The sequence below is a fragment of the Myotis davidii genome, unplaced genomic scaffold (assembly GCF_000327345.1).
Source record: "Myotis davidii unplaced genomic scaffold, ASM32734v1 scaffold8940, whole genome shotgun sequence".
NCBI lineage: Eukaryota > Metazoa > Chordata > Mammalia > Chiroptera > Vespertilionidae > Myotis > Myotis davidii.
This window is the reverse complement of record NW_006292517.1, coordinates 1,705-7,937: the sequence shown is the minus strand read 5'-3', so window position 1 is coordinate 7,937 and position 6,233 is coordinate 1,705. Positions and strand designations below refer to the sequence as shown.

The 6,233-nt window shown below is 54.6% G+C and overlaps 1 long non-coding RNA gene across 1 annotated transcript; it reads left to right on the top strand.

Annotated features, from left to right (window-relative positions):
* The first annotated feature begins 3,308 nt into the window (after positions 1–3,308).
* LOC107183444 lies at positions 3,309–6,029 on the top strand. The gene is made up of 3 exons (XR_001514230.1): positions 3,309–3,395; positions 4,647–4,649; positions 6,009–6,029. It is a non-coding gene; the product is annotated as an uncharacterized LOC107183444 (long non-coding RNA).
* Positions 6,030–6,233: the final 204 nt, after the last annotated feature.

Here is a 6,233-nt window from a genome sequence, read left to right as displayed (position 1 = left end):
ATGGCCACTGGTCACTGACATTGACCTTAGAATGAATGAAGGGTGAGCCCATGTCTGATGGTGTCTGGGTGATATAATAGGGGTAATTTCAGGGTAATTGCCTGAAAAGAGGGGTGTTTTGTTGCTACATGCCAGGTCCAGAGCTTAGATGACAATTACCTACCCAGCTGCCTTTTGTTGTTGAGGGCTGACACACTGATCCATAGGAATGAGAAGCATACCAATACAGCCATGTTACCTGGGCTTGAAACTCTCCACTGTCATGGGTAAAGCAGAAGGATGAGAGAGAAATAGGTTATGGAGATGGTGAGTAATTTTGAACTTGAAGTTGATTAGGAAACCCCTCATGTTCACCAAGGCAAATCTGTGTTACCTTCGAATTTGTATGCCTGGGAAGGAAGCTGTGTGAGAGAAGTGTTTTCAAAGAACTATGTGCAGCAGGTAGTGAGAACTGATGGCCTCAGTACCCTGGAATGAGAGTGTAAGGGGGAGTGTGATGCCATGTATTTGGTGTCTTTGAGGAACCATCTGGGGGACTACAAGGAGATTGCCTGACAAGAGCAGCATCAAATGACTCACATCTCTCCCTGGCCTATGTTCTTGTCACCCACTTTATTGACAAGGGGCAGTGTGGCCTACATGTGAGGCCCAGAGCTCAGGTATCTTCTCTCTGCTCAACTGCCTTTATTGCTGTGGGAAGACACAGCATCAGTAGGAATATAAGGACAGAGTGACTTGCATGGGACCAAGGCCTGCTGTCTCCTCTGATGTGTGGAGTTGAGGGAGCAAATAGTTGTGTGTGAGGGGGGAGCGGGATGACTATAAAAGCCTAGGAGAGAAACTGATCATGGACTGAACTGTTCCCGTCATGACAGGATATGGATTTTGAGGATGGGGCATTGTCTCCTCTGAGGAGGAGTGAGGGCTCCTTGATGAAGCTCAGAGACTTCTGTACTGCGATGTGATGCTGGAAGTGTTTGCACTTGTCTCATTTGTAGGTAAAACCTTCAAATCACTCTTGGTGTGCTGAGGTGATGTCCTCTCTTCCTTTGTTCTCCAAATGTAGCTTTCTCTCTCTCATAGCCGTACAACGGTTCTGCTAATTTCCCCCATTGTCATGTAAAATGGGCATGGCTGCCAGCTCTGGGGAGACCCCTGAACACAGGTCTCTAGGAACATCGCTAACACCCACTGCCTCAAAAGGTGCAGCAAGTGCCTGGGAATCAGGAGCCTTACAGGGAGCTTACTGGGTCCCAGCTTTTCTTTTCTCTTCCTGAGAGAGTGACTAGATCCACCTGCATGGCTTCCACTTCTCCCTCCTTCTTCTATCTAAGGGTTCTTAGACCAGTGCCACATTATGGTCTTTTCGGACATGAACCATGAGCAGTTCTTGGAAGACCCTCCTTCGGCTGTTTGCAATAATCCCTTCCCTGAACACTGTTCAAACTGTGCTGCTCCAGGCCAGTGCTGGCTGCTTGCTTCTGCAGTATCTCCCACATTAACCTCCACATGTCTTACGAGGTGCACATAAGTGCTTAAGTAGTCCTCAACAGCAGCTACTCCTACACTGAATTTTACTTGGAATAGGACCTCATCAACCTCCTCTACTGCTTGCCCCTGTCACCATCAAAAAAGCCCTGCTGAGCGCTGTTAGCAGAAGACTGAGCTGGAGATCTGGCTTCTCTTCCATGAGGTGCTTGCCATGTGTTGTGTCATATTTCTGGTGAGGCCTTTCCTGTTTTGTGATGTTCAGTGGATGAGACTTCCACAGCAGCCTTTTATTAATCTTTCCGGCACCTCTCTTATTTTCCGACGGTTGCCTGAACCCATATATTATGTGCAGAACACTAGCAATCAGATTTCCCCTGTCACCACAGTCAACACTCAATTCCTCAGCATTTCTGTCTTTGCAGGTTGTTTACGTGAAACAGATGAGGAGGCCTGTTCTGAACAGAGTTTATCGTACAAGGAGAGTCTCAGCGCAGGGCTTCTAAGACAGAGCCATCAACCCAGAAGACCCATCTGTGTAAGTGGTGTTTCTCAGTGTTCAAAGCTATTCTGCACCTGACTGAGTCACAAGCAGCAGACTTGGAGCAGAAAGCCTTCTTCAGTGACACATGTCTGAGAGGCTTCTGTTTCAGTGCAAACCCTCACCAGCAGCAGAGGGAAGGCAGTGGAGAGAAGCCCTGGAGAGAAGCTGTGGAGGGTCTCGTTTGTTACCATGTGCAGCTTCTGATCTTGGGTGCCTTCAACCAATAGAAAGGTTGGGAAAGTCTCCCCAGGCATCTCAGGGCTTCTCCAGCACCAGATAACTCTCAACACTGGGGAGCCATACAGTGCAAGTGACATTTCACTGTAATTTGTCTATGGAAAAAGTCATCACAATTGCGGTGGACATGAAAACGCTGCCAGCAACAGCGGAAAAGTCATTTGACATCGGAGTGTCTGCTCTGAAGAAGTGAATAATGAGGGTAACAAATTTGGGAAAGTTTCTACACGTATATTTAACCTCAGTCGGCATAAGGGAGTTCACACAAGAAAAAAACTCTATGAATGTACTGATTGTGGGACATTTAGAGAAAGCTCTTCCCTCATTCAACAGGAGAGTTCACACTGGAGAAAAGCCCCATGAGTACACTGATTGAGGAAAGTTATTCTGGCAATGCTCTACCCTAATTCAACACGAGAGTTCACACTAGTTAAAAGCCCTATATGTGTGGTGATTATGGGAAGTCATTCAGGCATAAGTGTGGCCTCAACAGTCACTGGAGAACTCACACTGGTGAAAAGCCCTATGTGTTTGGTGATTGTGGGAGGTCATTCATCAAAAGTTTAGCCTCAACACTCACCAGAGAGTGCACACTGGTGCAAAGCTTTATGAGTGTAGTGAATGTGGGGAATCATGTGGGTCCAGTCACCATCTTCAACCAATTGAAAGGTTGGGAAAGTCTCCCCAGGCATCTCAGGGCTTCTCCTGCATCAGTGTAGTGATTGTGGGAAGTCATTCAGTCAAAATTGCAATCTCAAGAGTCACCAGAGAACTCTAACTGGGAAAAGGGCAGTGAGCCGCAATGTCACTGTGTGAGGACTTGGTGGTGTGGCTGAACATGGAGGGTTCAGCAAACCCTGGCATGTTTTGTGTCTAAAGGCGACAGCAAGAGGCAAGGTTGTGCGTGAGGAGTTTTACTTTGATTCTCAGGAAGCCGGGGTCACCATTTGCCATGATCAGTAGATGGACACTGTGTGAGGCAGGGTTCTGACATTTTCCCAAAAATGTCCAGAGAAAGAACAGGGCAGCAGGAGGGGCAGGAAGGAGGACCCTGTAGGTGATGAGGTCACTAGCAGGTGCGCACTGGACTGAGCCCTGAAGGATGCGGGCATCACCCAGGCCCGGGGTCCTGGTGGTGGGTGCCAGGCCTTCAACAGCCCTTTAGTTCCCACAGGTTCCTGAAGGTGTAGAGCCACTGAGGGGACTGGGATGTGGGGCTGATGTCAGGGCCTCACACTGTTGAGCCCTCTGAGGTCGTGGTGTCCTCGGGCTGTGCAGCCCCTCTTCCTGCCCTGGGACCTAAGAGCTTGAAAACACACTCAGCCCTTAATCCTGAGTCCTATGGGTGTGTCACTGAGGCTGCCAGCTCCCCTCCTGCAGGTGCCAGGACCAGGAGCAGGTGGGCGGCCAACAGGTAGGGAAGGAGGAGGACCGGAGTGCAGGTGCCCTGTGTTGGGGAGCCAGGTGCCACCACGCCAAAAAGGCAGCAGCCTTTCAGTCCAAAGGGCAGGGTCGGTGGAGGGCAAGCAGGAAGGACCTGCAGCCCTAGAGGCACCTCACCCCCAGGAGCAGCGCCTGAGCTGCAGGAGGATGAAGGACAGGCCCAGGGAGAAGGCCCTGGACGTGGCATTCTCGGGCGATGGGGAGCCCCACCCACTTGGGGCCCAGACTGCCCTGCAGACCCAGGAAAGTACCGCATCCCACTCCCCTCACGCCCGAGGCCCCTCCTTGGCAGCAGCCCAGAGAATGCTCAGCTCCGACCCCAGGGAGGGTCTGAACACCTGCCAGCCCTTCCAGTCCATAAAATAATCTTTGCGTTGATTTGAGAGAGAAGGGGGAGGAGAGATGAATCCATGGGTGATGGGAGTGGATTCCTGGTTGGCGGCGGCCGCCCGCTGGACACTGGGCCTGTGCCCCGTGCACAGGCCTGACCCGCGTTGGAACCTGCTCTCACAGTTCACTGGTCATAGTCAACCACTGAACAGCGCCAGCTGAGCTCTATTGTACATTTTTAATAAAATGTAATGTGTATTTTTATTTTCAATAGTGTTGAGATGTGTCCCATTCCCCTGTGCATATGTTCTTTGGGGGCCTCTCCCAATCCCCCCTCCCCGGGGCGGGCCTGTCAGTCTGTCCCTATGAACCCAGCCTCTGGTCCCATCTCCTCCCCAGCACCACTGGCAGCACCAGGTCACCTTCACCAAAGTCAAGGCTAGGGTGGGGGAGAAAACTACATCACCCAAAAAGCACTGCGCCCGCTTCCACAGTGGTAGGCGAGTTTAGGTACCTGCACTTTCATTTAGGGTGGGACTTCCGGTATCATCTTGGGGGAGGACGTTTTGGCTCCCCTTAATGGACCTGCAGCGTTCACCGCGAGGCTGTATTGTGCCCACATTTCAAAGTTCCCAAGACCCCCCAGGGAGCCAGTCAGTCCAATGCAAAAGCAAAGAGTCCTTTTTAATGCAAGCCGGCTTGCGCTCCCAGTTCACCAGACCCACCGACACAGTGGAAAGTCCAGTGGCCAAGAGACTGAGGCCTGATGGGACAGGGGGTTTTTAGGGGGGTGGAGTGAGGGCAGGAGAGGGGACTGTGGGCCCTGCTGATTGGCCAGGCATGAGTCAGTACAGGAAGTGGTCATAGTGATGGCATTCACTTCCCTTGATTATTATTGGTTAGTCCAGAGAAATCCTGGGTGTGTCTAGCAGCGGCTTCTTCCAGTCACGAAGCACATGGCACTGTCCCTAAATGGAGGACCCAAGACAAGATGGAGGGCGCAGTTCACGCCTGGCTCCGCTGCCACCGCTCGAACACGCCGCAAGGCAGGATGGCCCTCCAGCACCGCACTTGCAGCCGGCCTGCCGGCAAACCGGGACTCCCACAGTGGCACGTCTGGGCGGCACAGGCCCAGCAAACGGGGTGCGGCCGGTGGAGCGGCCCAGCTCTGGGAGAGCAGCATCTCCACACGGCCCGCGTGGGCCCAGCCCAGGGGGAAGTGGGCGGTGGCAGCCTGTGCTGGGCTCCCGCTGTGGGCCGGGGAGCCGATGCCTGAGGCCACCAGCAGCACGGCCAGGCCGTGCCTCATGGTGCCTGACGGCCGGCCCACGCAGGCCCCCTCCCCCCTGACCGGGCCCTGAGGGCCGCATGGACCCCAGACCCACCGCGGGCATGTGTGGAGCCGACCACGTGGGAATGGAGGAAAGAGCCAGGCGGTGAGGCCCTCTGCTCCCACGACTTCCCCTGTGATCAGTTGCCGCCCGGCCCCACCCCTTGGCCCTCAGGCCACGCAGCCAGAGCCAGTCCGGACACTCGGAGCCGCTTCAGGGAGGCTCCCCACATTGCAGAGGGATCTCAGAGCCCAGCGGCCAGACTCCTCCTCCCGCACCGCGGGAGAGGTGGGCGCACGCCTTTCAGCTGAGCATTGGTGGTGAGTAGAAGAAAGCGTGGTAGGTAGCCTCCCGCTGCGCAGGGTGGGCCTGAGGCTGGTTGAGCCCCAACACCCAGGACTGGGGTCCCCAAGGCTCCCCGACTCCTCTCCATGGACAGAGTCCACTCAGCGTCACCCCATTGGACCCTCCAGACTCGGTGCAGGCGCCGCTCTGGTCCCGCAGCCCAGGGCGCAGCGTCCATCGCAGTGAGTCTTGGTGGGCAACGGGCTGCAGGGTGACGGGGCTGTGGGTGGTTTTGAACAGCAGAGGGACCTTGATCCCCGAGGAAGGCGGACATCACCTGACCCGGGGAGGCGCCAGGGCCCTGAGCAGCCAGAGACCCTGGGTCCTGGGGTGGGTGCCAGACCCTCAGCAGCCCTTTAGTTCCCACAGATTCCTGCCGGTGCAGAGCCGCTGAGGACACTGGGCTGTGGGGCTATATCAGGGCCTCACACTCTGGTGGTCTCTGAGGTCCTGGGGTCCTGGGGCTGTCGGCCCCTCTTCCTGCCCTGGACACTGGGGACACTCAGCCCAGAGTC